Below are 17,275 nucleotides of genomic sequence, written 5' to 3' on the forward strand. Positions count from 1 at the left end.
ACAATCCTAACTATAACTACCTACTGGCGACCGCCAGTAGGTAATATATATATATATGTGTGTGTGTGTATATATATATATATATTCGCTAGTAACAGTACACATTATACTTCAGCATTTAGTAGCAATCCTATACCCATCAAAGAGTATCTCACCTGCCGTAGTGAATATGTAGTATATCAGCTTACATGTACATGCAATCTTTCCTACATAGGCAGCACAAAGCTACCGGCCAATCAACGCATTCTTCAACATCTCTGTGCCATAGTTAATTTTGATCTTAACTACCCGGCAGCTCGTCACTTTAAATCAATTCATAATAAAAAATTAAGTGACTTGAGATATACTCTGCTGTGCTCTGTCCCCAACCCCGGACGGGGTGGTAATAGAGAGAGACTGCTTAGACGAAAGGAGTCTTCACTTATCGTACTTCTCGACACCCGTTCCCCAAATGGTCTGAATACTATTGATGAGCTTCATCATTTTCTTTAATGTTGAACATTTTGAAGTACATTCCTTAATACTTTGGTCTATGTTTCTTAGAATGTGACTGTGGTTAACTGCTACTTTATCATGAATCCTCTATGTTGTGTTTGAAATATCTTTAAATGTACTTTATCTGAATCGAAAAAACTATTGTAGTAATGTGTACATTTCAATAGGTTTAAAGCCGCTTTAATTTAGTTTACTTTCACAAAAAAATGTTTTTTCACAAATACGAAACGAGGGAACCATTTTATCTCATTACAATCATGAACTTGTCTTTGGTTTTGCAGTTGGCGACATTATAGGATAGATAACTGAGCATTGATTGTCGTGGTCATACAGGCACTTGCACTTTATTGTATCTAAATCATCAGATGTATCTATTTACATTGAGTTGATTGTTGCACTGGCACTTTAGTTTGCTGATTGACAGCCGACAATTGCTAAGATACTGTTTATCAATATTGATATTTGATATATGCTCACCTATTTGCATTTTATCGCATCTGTATCTATGAGCACTATGCTCAAATTTTTCTAAAAAACCAAGGACGATATATACATTTTTTGGATTTGCGTGGTAAACTGTGTAATGTATTTACAAGCAGCACGCTATGAATTTGTTATTTTACAACCTGTTGCACTCGTTTTGTACTCATGTGATCGATTTCTTTAGTCACATGAGCTTTTATTTCTTTAAATTGCCATGCCTACTCCTGACGCGTCATGTGATCAAGCTCTGCGTGCAGAGCGAAACGCGTCAGGGAGACCACTTGCTTGTCAAATGGCAGAACATTAAAACTGCACTGCTCACTTTACTACGTGTGATGGCGTCCTAATTCCTGGATTAAGGAGTCGGAGGGAGAAAGAGGTCTGCACCCAACATAAGCCGTGTCGAGTGCGGTCGCCAGTAGGTAGTTATAGTTAGGATTGTTTGCCATAGGAAATCCTTAACATTCTATTTGGAATAACTTTGGCCCTGGTGGATGAGTCTTTGCGAATTTCTCAAAGAAGATGGCTAGGTTCGCTGCACTCCTTCCCTGAAAGTTTGGGGGGGATTGGTCAAGTGGGGGCTGAGATATAAGGGGGGTCCCAAAACGTGTTTTCTCCATGTTATTTTCCATAGGACCTTTAGACTCGGCTACAGTTCGAACGGGTGAATGAATTTATAAGAAATTTGCCAAAACTGTAGAGTCTTGTTCGCAGATTACGCTTTTTTTTGGAATGGTGTAAATCCGTTCAGTAGTTGTTGAGAAAATTAAAGTTAAAGTCAATTATATATCTATAGGCGCGCACACGTGCGCGCACCCAAGCGGCTGCGCGCGAGCGGTATTTTTTTTGGCTGCGTGACGTCTGTTAACGTTCGATTCGAAGGAAATCAGGAAGTTTTGTCCGCCATTTTGTCACTGCGAGTAAATATATTGTTCATTTCAAAGCGTTGAAACATGGAAATGGGAGAAGGTAGAGATTGTCTTCCTGCGTAAGTTTTCTCAGGGTGTGCAGTAAGGCCCTTAAATGCGAAAAGATATAATCTTTCTCCGAAAAAAAATACGGGGTGCGCGCACCCGGTCGCGTACACCTATTTACAAGAGTGTGAAAATGGAGGTAAATCAGAAGTTTGAGTGCTTAGATATAAGGTGGCTCTGAAAAGAACCCTTGTGTTAATTGAGTGTTTTCTGCATTTATAAGTAAGTACCGATGCAGAGCCTGATGTTGCAGAGGAAGATTCTGTTTCCCTCATTCGTGAAATGAACACCGTCTCTCCTATAGACGTCTTGCATGTGGTAGCGCAAGTTGTTGTGGTAAATAGAACCCATGCTATAATCTCTGAGGAACGCAGAAACAAATTTATTTACATGTCTCCTTGCTTTCTCAAATTGTGCACAATGGTGATTGGATTGGCCAATTCCATTTCTGTCTTTGGCATATATTGGAATATACCAAGGCAGATCGAGGAAAAAGTGTCATCAATTTTTCGAAAGGTGTCTTTTAGAAGCATTTCCAGACCTACCCCAGTGATTGTGCCTAGATCGTTCCCACCACAGTGCACAATTATAAGGTCTGGTTCTGGGAGATGCAAAAAAGTTTTCACCAATGGAATTAATTGGTGACATTTCAATCCTCTTTTGGAAATCCATGTTATGTGTACATTTGGTAAGCTGAGGTTGCAAATTTGTCTGCTTACTGCATATTTTTCACTCCAGTGAATATAACTGTGTCCTATTAGCCAGACCTTCATTTTCAAGGGATTTGTAGTCGTCCTCCGATCGGTTCTGGAAGTGGAATGGTAGTCAGAAGTTGAAATTTTAAATAAAGAAGGAAGAGGCTGGGTGTGGTTAAAAATATAAAAATGATTGGTTGATTGTAACAAGTGGAGAGTGAACAGGTCAATGTTTATGTTAAACGAAAAGTACTATTGGGTGTGAAAAAACAAGACATGTAACAGAGTTGTGGATTGGCAGGTGTTTCTGGAGGGAAAATAGTGTTCTTAGTTAGCTGTAGAACGTTGAGAGATGAACTTTTGACCTGTGCCTTCAGCAAGGTGCAGAATGAGGTGTAACCATGGAAACAGCCGGAGATGGCAGTTGGTGATGGGTTCACTCTTTGGTGCCTCTGCATCTGAGTCTGTTCTCTGGTGGCTGGCGGACAATTGTTTGTTATTGTGGAGATGAAAGGGTGATAAGGAGAGAAATAGGACATAGCGTCTGGCCTGTAGAAGCGTGGGAGCAGTGATTAACTCTGAGTAAAGCGGAACTGTGTCGGTGCTTAGTAACAGTAAAAAAAAAATATTAACAGTGGTATAACTGTCTTTACGGTGCGCGACCTACTAAGAAAGAGTTCACGGGCCGTAATTGGCTTGGAGGTTCTAGTATCAGTAAGTGAGTTCAAGAAAAGAAAACATTCAGGACTTTATTTATGAAGGCCTTGCGCCACCGGTGCGTTACTTTTTCCCATTTTAAAAAATGAGGCCCCGGCGGCGGAAGTTCTTCATAAATAAGGTCCTCCGTGTCTACAGTTAAGGTTATGTGGAACCCATGAATAGTTTTTCAATATGAAATCATTTCAGTTGAGATTATGGATTAAAAGAGAAACCGTGAATATTTGAAATGTTTATTTAGAAATGTACTATTTTAAAGGCAAATCATTATGTAATCTGAGTACAGAAATTGCAAAAAACACAGTAATTGGTATTGTCAGTAGTACATGGAATACAAACGCTATAGTTGAAGAAAAATGAATATAGTTGGAAAAAAACATTGAACAGTCTTATAAGGAAGTATATTATATTTTAATAAATGGAAGAAGGTTTGTGGCCTTTCAGTTTAGGAACGATATATGAAAATGCAAGTGGTTATACATCATTACTTTATGAATCAGCTGTCTAACAACACGAAATCATAATGTCCACTGTTAGTAAAGCAAATAGGTCTGTTCTTCAAAAGAAAATATGGAAAATAACATGAAGAATATAGAAAACCAGAAGGAAACCAAAAGGAAATGAGGACGTCAATGGGTTGTTTGAGTGTTATTGAAGCATTGTTTAGGCAAAATAGGTAGTTTCTGCTTGTAACAGGAAATCAGTTTTATCATTTGAAATTATGTCAGCTATCCAATGGAAAAGAGTAAAGCAGTACTGATGATCTGTTATAATCGGAGCCTCTTTTACCATCAGAGGGCAGCTCGGTGGGTTTTCGATGTAGCTCGCTGTTAGGAAAGAGTTAATTGTCCATTGTGTAGGCAAAGTATGCAGCAAGTGCCTCTAACATGAAATCATTGTTATCATCTGAAAACATGTCAGCCATACAATTGAGAAGATGAAAGGAGCATTCATGATCTGTCATTATTGGGGCGTCTTTTACCATCATAGGGCAGCTCAGTGGTTTTTTGGTGTAGCTCTCTGTTAGGAAATCTTGCGCCGCTGCGAATATATTCCAATGACCCAGAACTCCTTGTATCGCTGCAAAGGCCATAAACCCTCCGTTGTAACAAAGCTGTTCATGATCAAGTAACGGATTCATGAGGTGATTGTAATTCGGTTCAGGAGGTACCAAATTGCAGAGACATAAATCCAGGGCCCACGTGAAATCACAGCTCAGGCAATGAAATACAGGCTGCACACAGGTGAAATACGAATATCGAAATGATAATCGATATGATGCATTCAAAGTCGAGAGTGGTAAGATGCCGTAGTAGTCAGGCATCCTCTGGCGAAATAGTTCTAAGTGGCCCGGCTCGTTTGCGAAGGCAGGAGGGACATCCATTTTGAATTTCCCAAGATGGTACAGGAAACGGCGCAGCACCGCTGGTTGTATAGCAACTCCACAGAATTAGGTCGCCGGCTATGCAGTGGAGAGGAGCAGAATGACTTGATACATTTTCTAGGAGTCTAGTCACTTATATATTGCTTAGTGGTTATTAAAAAAGTAGCTTTTTTTGAACTGGAGGATGCGTTAAAAAATAAGGGAGTGATTTGAGGGAGTTGTAAAGCAAGGTCAATTTTTTTTTACATCAATGCTGTTTTCTGTGAATGTTAGCTTAGTGAAAGATATGTGTGTGAGCAGATGCAACGTTCAGTTTTAAATGTGACAATGGCGGTCTTGTTCATGTCTTCCGATTCAAGGTTGGTATTCGCTGCCAAATACAAAGATTAAGAAACGCATGCGTGGGGTACATAGTGTGCATTCTTAAAGGAAAGCAAATGAAGGGTTATTTTTACCGCGTTAGCATTGTCGTATAAAAAGTTTTAGTGATTTCTATTATATGTGAAGAAAGTGTCACTGATGAAGACTGAAAATAAATCCTTATAAATGATACGGACTGGTGTATTTTAGAAAAGGTTTATAACATTACATGAATTGTGGAAAAAAAATAATGTAATTGAAAGTGTATGGTTTGAAAATGAAAAGTAGAGGTTTATAGTTCATGTTTTGAAAGCAGTTCTAGAGGGTCAGAAGAAAGTGTATGGTTTGAAAATGAAAAGTAGAGGTTTATAGTTCACGTTTTGAAAGCAGTTCTAGAGGGTCAGATGCATGATAGATTTATTAAAAATAGAACAAGTTTTTAAATAGTATTTTGGAAAAAATATGTGCCTTTATGTACTATTTACATTATGTGCCTGTTGCGTATTCTTTGAGTTTTAGTAATCCTGTGTCTTATAAGTTTTCTAGGGGCGGTTTGAGGTTCATGGTGGGTTTGGGCAGGGAGGGTAGGTTGGGGGTTTGTAATAGGGGGTTCGGCTGGGGTGGAGTGCGGAGTTTAGTGAAAAGTGAGGGGGGCGGGGAGTTACGGTGTTTGGTAATGGAGCAGAGTCAGAGGACGCCACATTTGTGTTATGGGCTGCCACGGAAATATGTATTTATTCTCAGAGGTTTATTATATTAAGGATATATATTAGCATGGTGGCTCTTGTCGTTTTGTGGTTCTGTGTATGTTTATAATGCTGGCTCTGTAGTTTTTGTTTATGGACCTTATTGCGACACACAGGGGACCTACGTTGCACAGTTGGAGATCAGAGACTTAGGAAATAAAACTTTATAATTGTAAGGGCTGTAAGCAATAGAAATCGCCCGTTCTCGGTGTAAAAAATATCACCGCTATTGGTGGTATTTTCTACGGTGTTAGTACTCGAAGGAGACTAGTAACATATATGTGAAATAAAATTATGTAATAGGCTCAGCATTTTACATTATCTTGGAAAACAAAAGTTGCTTTTACATAGCAATAAGTCTCTTATAATTAAGGGACGGAGTGTATATAGTGCTATTTAGTACTCTGCTATGTGATTGATGTCGAATATTTCATAAGAGGAGGCTTTAAAAGTTTTACGATAAACTGGTTTTCTAGGGAAGTGGGTGGAGTGTTCCGTGTAAATTGCAGAATAGAAACTAGTAAGAACCAATTGGAAGTGTTGTTTTAAAGTCACATGACTGCACATGCGTGTCTCGACGCGATAGGTGGGCACCCAGTCGTGCACTATAAGAAAGCAGCGAGAAAATATCAGCTAATATGCTCTTCAAGCTTGTTTTGGTACAAAGAGTTAGTTCTGAAAAGAACTTTTTTTTTTTTTTTTTTTGGAAACAAGTGTTATGATGCTTTTGATTTCTTAAAGTTGCGACGACATTTTTCAGTATGTCATACTATCCAAATAAAGTGAAGAAATTTAACTTTTCTTGGAGCATTTATGACTCTCAATTATTTGTTTAATTAGAGTAAAGCTTTGCTCTCCGTATACAAGAAGTTCTCCACAGTTCGTGCATTTCATGTGCACGTTCGCCAGATATGGTCTCAAGTCCATCTCAGCACTCGATGGAGATACAGGTCGTCCACCAGAAGATGTGTTGATTACTTCTGATGGTAATAGCGTGGCCTCCGTTTTTCTTGTCAAAGGTGGTCGCTCATTTTCATCAGATTCGGAAGATGAATGCGGAACGGTAGCCATTGTACCAAAGTCTTCGGGAAGATGTTCGACGTTGTTATCTCTTGAGAGTAGAAAAGAAAGTGATGGTAGTGGGTGGAGTGCTGCGTGTAAATTGCAGAATAGAAACTACCAAGAACCAATTAGAAGTGTTGTTTAGAAGTCACATGACTTCACATGGGAGTGTCAGGTCCTGTACGCGATAGAAGGGTGCGCGCACCCGGTCTCGCACTAAAATAAAGTGGTGAAAAAACATCTTATAATATGCTCTTCGAGCATGTTTTGGTGGAAAGAGTTAGTTCTGAAAAGAACTTTTTTTTTTTTTTTTGGAAACAAGTGTTTTGATGCATTTGATTTCTTAAAGTTGCTATGATATTTTTCAGTATGTCATACTATCCAAATAAAGTGAAAAAATTTAACTTTTCCTGGAGCATTTATGACTCTCAATTTTGTGTTTAATTAGAGTAAAGCTTTGCTCTCCGTATACAAGAAGTTCTCCACAGTTGTTGCATTTTATGTGCACCTTCGCCAGACATGGTTTCAAGTCCATTTTAGCACTCGATGGAGATACAGGTCGTCCACCGGAAGATGTGCTGATTACTTCTGATGGTAATAGCGTGGCCTCCGTTTTTCTTGTCAAAGGTGGTCGCTCATTTTCATCAGATTCGGAAGATGAATGCGGAACGGTAGCCATTGTACCGAAGTCTTCGGGAAGATGTTCGACGTTGTTGTCTCTTGAGAGTAGAAAAGAAAGTGATGGAAGTGGGTGGAGTGCTGCGTGTAAATTCCAGAATAGAAACTACCAAGAACCAATTAGAAGTGTTGTTTAGAAGTCACATGACTTCACATGCAAGTGTCAGGTCCTGTACGCGATAGGAGGGTGCGCGCACCCGGTCTCGCACTAAAATAAAGCGGTGAAAAAATATCTCATAATATGCTCTTGGAGCACGTTTTGGTAGAAAGAGTTTGTTCTTTTTTTGGGGGGAAAGAAGTGTTATAATGCTTTCGATTTCTTAAAGTTGCTACTACATTTTTCAGTATGTAATATTTTGAAAATGAAGTGAAGAAATTTATCTTTTCTTGGGGCATTTGTGACTGTCAATTTTGAGTTTAATAAGAACGAGGCTCTGCTCTCCATACAAAAGAATTTCTCCACACTTGTTGCATTTCATATGCACCTTCGCAAGATATGGTCTCAAGTCCATCTCAGCACTCGATGGAGATACAGGTCGTACACCAGAAGATGTGCTGGCCACCTCTGATGGTAATAGCGTGGCCAGGGCTCTTGTCGATGCTTTTGCATAATGCTCAGGATGCCTTTGTTTAACATGCCGCTGCATGGTGTGTGCAGAAAAGGAATATTTTTTATTTGGATTTCCCCTTGAGAGCTCCGAATTGCATATTGTGCAGGTTACTTTTGGCGCATTCACTTTCTTTTGATCTTCAGGATAAGTGAAAAATTGCCAAATGAAAGATTCCTTTTTTCTTCTTAACGGTGGTCGCTCATTTCCTTCAGATTCGGAAGATGAATCTGGTAGGGCAGCCATTTCAGCAAAGTCTTCCGGAAGATGCTCGACGTTGTTGTCTCTTGAGAGTAGAAAAGATTGTGAGGAAAGTGGGTGGAGTGCTTCGTGTATATTCCAGAACAGAAACTACTAATAACCAATTGGAAGTTTTGTTTTCAAGTCACATGACTTTACATGCGCTTCTCAGGACGTGTAGGCGGTGACACTATGTAGTTACGAATGTGATTACATACTTAGGAACTAGCATTCAAAAAAACTATGAAATTCACTGAAAAAACCATAGGTTTTACACACGTTATAGTTAGGAAGTAGCATTTGAAAAACCTATGAAATTCACTGAAAAAACCATAGGTTTGACACCAGTTATAGTTAGCTGGAAATTTTACTGACATAAAACCAATGAAATTCCACGTTATAGTTAGTTGGACTCACTATAACTTGCGCGTGTAATGCACTGCTGATGACATTACATATTACATCACTCATGACATGGTCAGTGACATCACTTATGACATCACTGATGACAGACCTCCTTTAAGTGTAATGTAACCCTTAAAACACATATTGGAAAATAGAAATTAACATTTTCAAAAAAATGGAGATACCCATACCAGTTACAACAACCAATTCAGTAATTCCACCATCTATATACACATTCTCTCATTTACCAACAGTTCTATAAAGTCACTCATACATATACTCACTCATCATATGTAGTGATACACCTATACATCCTGTAACACACCGACAATCGTCCAAAAGTTACTCACACACATACTCACACATGCAAATAAACTATTGAACATCCATTTATTTGCATATAAAACTATACACACTCAACCACCCATACAGTCCTGCACATATGGTGTCTTCTAAACACATACAAAAAGAGAGTTAGTCATTCATGCATCTATGTGATTAGTAATACCCCCATAAAACCATAGAAACACTCATACTGATACTAAAAAAACATCTAAGAACCCAAATACCTACACATGTAGGTACTCATCAATCCATGCAACCAGTTATTCACAAAGTGAAACACTGATACATATAATCAAATATTTAAACATTACTCGCTAATATATGTATTCACTAAGGTACACTTAATAAGCCAGTTATCCAATCATTTCTTTTTGAAAAAAACATTCATTAAGACAATAATTTAAACATTTATTCTTCCCTCGACCTTTACATATACATATATAAAACATATTTATTTTTTAGAAAGACACACATTCACTGGATGGTGTCATAAGTGATGTCACTGACCATGTCATGAGTGATGTAATATGTAATGTCATCAGCAGTGCATTACACGCGCAAGTTATAGTGAGTCCAACTAACTATAACGTGGAATTTCATTGGTTTTATGTCAGTAAAATTTCCAGCTAACTATAACTGGTGTCAAACCTATGGTTTTTTCAGTGAATTTCATAGGTTTTTCAAATGCTACTTCCTAACTATAACGTGTGTAAAACCTATGGTTTTTTCAGTGAATATATATATATATATATATATATATATATATATATATATATATATATATATATATATTCACTTAAGCCAGAAAGTGGCAATTTATTAGGCCTGGGTGGCAAATTCCGTTCCGTTCGCGGAATTTGCGGAATTTGGGGAATTTGGGTAATTTCACATTCCGCGGAGAACGCGAAATTGCCTAAAAGCTTGCGTTCCGCAACTTTGCGAAATTATTTGCTTGTTCGGGTTCTCAAAATGCATGTTTGCGAGATATTGTTCTCCGAGCACGCAAACAGTGATTGCAAACAGTAAAAAAGCATCGCAAGCAAGCCATTCCGTGTGGTCGCAGAATTTGTGCGTGTTCGCAGACATTTTTTACCATTCCGCTGAGTTTTGCGTCCACCCCTATAATTTATCCAAGAGGAACTTCAGGCATTCAGGCCACAGATTTTAGGGTTAACTACAACTCATCTGGCCTATAAGGACAGATCTGTTTTGAATCAATTGGGGTATGATGTGTTAGTGTGCACCTCTCAGACATTCTCCATACAGGGAGTTGCCATATGGAAATCTAGTAATTTAACGGTCACTGTTCTCCAGAAGTTAGGTGATGCTGAAGGGAATTGGGTGACAGTCCAACTGCTGAAATTGGGGTATAAAAGTATGGTATGCATAGTGTAGGGCCCTAAATCCGATAACCCTTACACCTTTCATTATTTAAGCTCAGAATTGCTGGGGTGGGATGGGATCTCATAATCATGGGTAATTTTATTTTGATTATAAATAAAAAAAATCGATACTACTAATAGAAAAACGCAGGCTAGGATGGTCAGGACCCGAGCAGCTATATTCAAACTCTTGCATACTCATCAGCTAGATGATGCTTGGAGGACAATGTTTCCAATGCTGCCAGGGTTCACATTCTTCTCATCAACACACAAAGAATATTCACCTATCTTTGTGATTTTTAAAAAAGATCACTTCTAGAAAATGCTCACATAGAGGTTTAAAATCACTACTGACCACAATCCTGTGATGTTAACATTACAGACATAGACAATGGTCAGGAATGTCCACCGTGCTTCCTCATGTTCCCGACATCGACTTAACAATTTAGAGAATTGTGTTTCTCTTAGATCAGCACTGGGGGAGTATTTAGATAATAACAAGTACACTGCCCCTACTGCGGTGGTTTGGGACTGTATGAAAGCTTTTAACAGGGGAACCACACTCCAGTTGATCTTAGTGCAGAACAGGTGTGTAACTCAAAAAGCTAAACAGTGCTGTATTGATTACTTAAATCTAGAACAGCAGCATGCGCAGGCAATTATTAGAAGGGAACAGCTGAACAGCTGATATTCTTGAAGCTTTTAGAAACATGATCCATGCTAAAGAGAAGAATAAAGGAGAAAGTAGCCACCAACTAACACCAATATGAAATGCTCCAGTATGAATATGGGGAGAGGGTAGGGCAGCTCCTGGCTATCCAGATCGCTGAGAAGAAGGCAAGACCAAATATGTATCAAAGGGAAGGGCGGAGCACTCCACTCTAGGCCACAGGATACAGCTTTGCAATGTAGCTTATTCTATTCCAAATTATGCTGTGAGTCAACTTCTTATATTAACCAGAATACTAACGGGAGACCCACCTACCTTGGCTTGATGCTACCTATTAAGCAATATTGCAAAAAGATACTGCGATAGCGGAGGTAGGAGATGCAATCAAATCTCTGTCTTCGGGCACGGCGGCGGGCAAGGATACTATTCCACTTGAGTATTACCAATTGTTTCAGGATGTTTTGACATTTGACTTACAGAATTATTTACTTTTTTGTCAATGGGGGTAAAACCTCTGCATCATGGAGTGTGACTAATATAGTGGTATTTCTCAAGAAGGGAAAATCGCCCGAAGGCCAAAGCTCCTACCGCCCTATCTCTTTGATTATTTCTGACGCCAATTTGTTTGGCTACACGCCTGCCTCCCTTTATCCACCCACTAGTCTCCAATCAACAGCACGGGTTTGTCCCCGGCAGAGATACCTCATCTCATATTAACACCACTATCAAACTTTTGACGTAGCTGGCAAACTGAATAAACACATCAGGATGATTATGCTAGATGCCGAGAAGGCTTTTGATAGAGTAGCTTAGGTAACACTCGGGTAAAATTATCTCTCTGGTTAAAAACTTTATAACAACCTGGTTGCCACTGTTAAACTGAACAGCATGTCATTAACATACTTTCTATTCAAAGGGGCACAGGCAGAGTTGTACGCTCTCTACCTTGTTGTTTGCCCTCTACATTGACTCTTTTATAAGGCATCTTCTGCAGAACACAGAAATCTCTTCAGCCTGTCCTAACGGTATAGAATTAAAACTTACTGCATACACAGACAATATATCTGTCTTCCCCGGAGACCCAGCTGAAGCCATAACCTGTATAACGGAAAAAGCAGAGCTTTTCTGCTCATTTTCAGGATGCAAATTAAACCTGGCTTAAACCCAGACAATTCTGAATAACCAATCAGATATTTCTCCAATATCCCTAGGTGCTGCAGGTATGGCTACATATTTTGGTGTAAATACCAAAGGGGGGAGAGAGAGATTTAAAATGGATTCGTTCTACCTAGGTAATTATGTATAAACAAGGTGAATCCACTTCTTAGAATGGAGAGGTTTCCCTACGATGGTTGGAATCACCAAAGTTGTTAAAATACTCCTCACACACCAACAGGCCCATTGGTGTCATGCATCCTCATTGGGGTCTTCGCACCCCTCTACGGGATGCGGCGTGCTGCGACCTACGACTACGCGGGAGCACTTATAAACAACTATGTGTGATGTGTGAGGATTTGTGTTATATGTGTGTGAGTGGTGAGGTTATCGGCGGGTGATGTTAAAAAAGTGCCGGGCTCGTGGGGTGAACACAAAATTTTAATGAGCCCCTGGGCTGACGCTGTTAAAAGGGTGAAAGAGAAAGAGGTATCGTGTGCAGGACAATGTGCATCACCTCTTATGTGTGTGTCAACATGTTTCAGAGTCGGAACTCCTTCTTCAGGACCGGGGTACACAAATCCCCACCTTACTCACCTTTTAAAAAAATGTTATTTACAAAAAGTAAGATATGGCGCAGGTCAGGTTAAGCAATGTACCTACTGATTTGCCGCTTAACAGCTGACCTGTAAAAGAAGGGGACAAAAAATATTTTGTGGAGGTCCACTCCTTAGCATCCAGAGGCAAAGTGATCTGTGGGTATAATCAAAAAGGGTGCTGCTCAGATTGTAGTGTAGTTCCTATTTTCCCTATAGGCTCTGCGCATTGGAATAACATAAACAGCAGTGTAGACGTAGGACTGCGGTCTTCTAGGTCTCTACTGACTATGTTAGACTTAATTGGGTTTGAACCAGTAAGCTCAGAGGTCACTGGAAACTTTCTTGACTGAATAGGAAGTGATCAGCTTCCCTGGCTCAGACAAGAAGGGATTCAGTTTTCCAACAACCACATTAACATGACAATTTTGCTCCTCAGAATAAGAGTCAATCTCTAGAGTAGTGTGAAACAATAGACAGCTATTTCACTCAGTCAGTTGTGCAGAATTACTTTCACCAGTATGAAGAGAATAGAGAGACGGGCGTTTTCAATAAAAGGTATTATTTATTGAAAAGTCTTCCTTCTCATGCAAGAGAAATGAATTGCCACAATTGCAAGACTTGTTATTATAAAAAGTGCGTACAGTAAAAGGAGTATTACGAAATAATACTGTAAAAGCATTGATATGGTTTCTTAGCCATACGATAGTTAAAATGAATAAAATATATCCATTCATATATACATTTGGCTAACGTCCTCAACTGGTGCTTCTAACTACGCCTACCCCAATGTACCTGACCTAAGCCTAATACGTGGGAGGGAGTAAGTAAGTAGCAGTTTAAGTTAAGTTGGTTTTGCCAAGGGTTTGCTTCAAGAATTCTCTCTAAGGGTTTAGTCAGCACCGTAGGCGCTGGAAACACCGGAACTGGATTTTCTCGGCAGGAGAAAAGACAGCGTCTTTCTCAGCGCATCAAGGAGGAGGGGCAACATCCGTGGGCTTCTCGCATCTGCTGGGCTCTCTGCAAGGGACAGCTGTTCTGCTCCAGTATTCACCACCACCGTCGTGTTTGCTTAAGGCAACGTCGGTATTATGTATACCTGAAAGGTGCCGAGTTTGACGTAAGTTTTTGGACATAAGACGTCAATAAAGATGTCACTAAGAACTGGTCGTTCTTACAGTGCTCGCAGGAGTTCTATTAGTAATCAAAACAAAAAAGCAAGCGGGGCTTTCCCAGGTTGCTGGGGGTTTGAGCTGTCGAAAGAACTTGGTGTGTTATCTAGGAATCTAAGGAAGTGGCTTCTGCTGTGTCAAGTACTGTAAAGAGCTGCAGAGACGAGTTACTGAAATATGGCTCTGATCGTTTATGCCATTATAGGGATATGTAATGATTATAGCCGTATAGGGGCATAAGGTCACAATATTGATCGGGGTCCTAGATAGAACACAACATCCACTCCACAAATTTATGTCCATCAAATGACATAAAACTAAAGTAATAAGATGCACGTGTATTCCTACCCACCCCAAAATACATATTGCATTTGAAATGGCGTATATGAAATACATGAGAATATAGGTACTGTACGTTTTTAAGCATAGTAATCATTCAAAAATTATTGCATATGTAATCAGTTGAACGATTTTTCGACAAATTACACATGAAATGTCTCTTAATAAAGAAAAGAAGGGCAAGACTATTTCATCACATATAAATACAATTGCTGTAAAATGTGCTAGAGGCCGAGGTAAAGTTTTTGTCTCTAGATCTACTAAAAATAGAAGCTCTGTTCTTTATGAATAGTTCTACTTTAAGCAAAAGTATTTGTGCCAGAAAAAAGGTAAATATTTTGAAAAATGTCTGATTCAAAAAAATATTTCTTGGGGAACGGGGAAATAGAGTTCCAAACGCTTTTCAGTAGCTTTTGTTTATAAAAACTGAAGGCCAAATTCAGAGTTCATGGGAACGCTGTGCGCCGGAATGTTGTTTCAAAAAGTTATTGTTTCTGTTCAGGGGAGAACATCATTTCAGACAGGCTCTCAAAGAATAGGTCTACATATTCAGGTGACAGTTCGACCAGGTTCGATAGTGCAGTAACCTGGCAGTTGTAAGAATGATTGCTATCATCGATGTCTGGATCAGCAATGCTCACAGAAGGTCGTACCTGGGTGATGCTGCTTTCACTTTTTGCTTCACTGCCGCCACCTAGTCGTAGCGCAGGAGTCTCAACAAATGCCGTCATCAGGATTGGTAGCCGCTGGAGACAACACGATGCATGAGCCGATACAGGACTTAGCAAAGTATCGATATCCATTGGTACTGCTGATGGTAGTGCAAGACAGGTGCCTAACACGCATTCTTCTCGGCATAGCATACATCGAAGCACAGGTAAGATGCAGGTCTGCCATATAGGTCTGAATGAAAGAAACCAGGTCATGTTCAGATCTCTCAGGCGGGCCAATCCAAGGACCTTAGTTATGCGGTCTCAGTAGCGCATTGCTAGGATCGTTTCTTCCATCCTTGCCGGAGTCATGTCTGTGTTTTGGCTTGCCATATCGGAGCAGAAGGGTCAAAAAATAAAATGCCTGCTACGAGTTCCAAAAGTAGTGGTAGGCCGACAAAAACTGAATGGACAAAATTGGGAATAATGTCCAGAACTGCTTTGAATGGTGTTAACAGTCCCGAAAAAATTGTCTTAAATACGTTTGAGATACCAATGGCATCCGACATATTTAGGATTTGGCTGAGCATTTCTGTGAAATGCGCGGGGCAATTTGTTGATAAAAGTTCATATACCTCCGATGTTGTCCTTGCAACTTGGAGATCATACGTTTCTTTTGATGACGTGAGGGGCACTGTTGTCTGCAAAAGCACAGACTTCATTCTGCTTAAAGTATCAATTTGTATAGAAGAGATATTCAAAGGAGGCCAAATAAGAGTCTCGGAATCTCCAGGGCCGTTTGGAAACAATGCTTACATACAGCAAGTGACCATGGAAGTCACGCTTACGAGATATGCTTTCCCTGGCACCAAGCCACAACAGCTGTGGTCCGTTATTAGAATGTAACTCCCGTTAGAAAGTTGCCTAAAGAAAGGCTCTATCTGCGTTGCAGGTGTGACGTGCTAGTGGCATGAAAGGTTGTTTGAAGTCCCTTCACAGGCCCCATGTAAATTAATACCCTGGCACAAATGTATACCGCTTAGTGAATGTTTGCAATTTTCACCACTAAGAAATAAATTTTTGTCGTTGTCACTGTAGCATGTGTGTGTATATGGTAATTTCCATGATGACTTAATGTACCCTTTACCCAACCTTTCATACTGGCCTGTCGGTATATACTCAAGGCAATTTCTAAATCGGAAAGTTGTTATCGGAATTGTGATAATCCCGTGTATTATCCATTCAATGACAGGTCTTTCTGACATTGTCAATGGTAATCTCTCAAGTTTTTCGATGCTCAGGATTGTATAGTCTGCTACTTTCTGTGCCAAACTGATTTGTCTATCAGTGAGGTTAAAGATAGAAAACAATGATGTTGTGTTGATTAGACGCCATGGCATATAGCCTGCACGAAGATTTTGCAACGTCCAGCCTAGCAGTACAAGAGAACGTAATTGGGACTGGCCATGTTGTAACATTAGCAAGTCTTTATCTATTATATCGATGGCAGATGATACAATACTGTCCAGTGAATATATTCTGGAGGACAGAGTCATTAACCCATTGTCCACAACAGAAAGTGATTTTTCCAAATGAATACGATCAATTTCTCGTATTTTTTCTGCTGTTTCAATTTGCATTACTTTCCATGCCTCGTTGTATGCCGCATATACACTTGCCGCTATGAAACGTTTTTGACGCTGTTTGCATGGTCCCATTATGAAATCGCGCAAATCAGCACCATCTTTAAGTAAAGATAACTTTTGCTCAATTTCTGCCAGTGTGGATTTTTCTAGCCATTCAAGGCACAGTTTCCCTACACTGTATGTTGTTACTATCCCTGGATGTTGTCTCTGGGAGTATCTAGGGTCTGGTATGGTCATTTTTAACCCCTGTGTTTTGTTCAGGAATCTATCTTGACAGTTATTAGTGTCTTCTTGCTAGATTAACCACTTTTTCCAATCAGGATGTGTTCTGTTTTGATGTAAAATTTGGTAGACGTCTATTTCAATATCTGTGATAGCATTATCAGGTATTGGCTTTGGAATTGACGGTTTGTTAACGTCTTTAATCTTAGCTAGGCCAAGACAGGTTGTTTGTTGAATTGTGTCATTTAAGA

Source organism: Lissotriton vulgaris, chromosome 1_1, assembly GCF_964263255.1.
Source record: "Lissotriton vulgaris chromosome 1_1, aLisVul1.2, whole genome shotgun sequence".
Lineage (NCBI taxonomy): Eukaryota > Metazoa > Chordata > Amphibia > Caudata > Salamandridae > Lissotriton > Lissotriton vulgaris.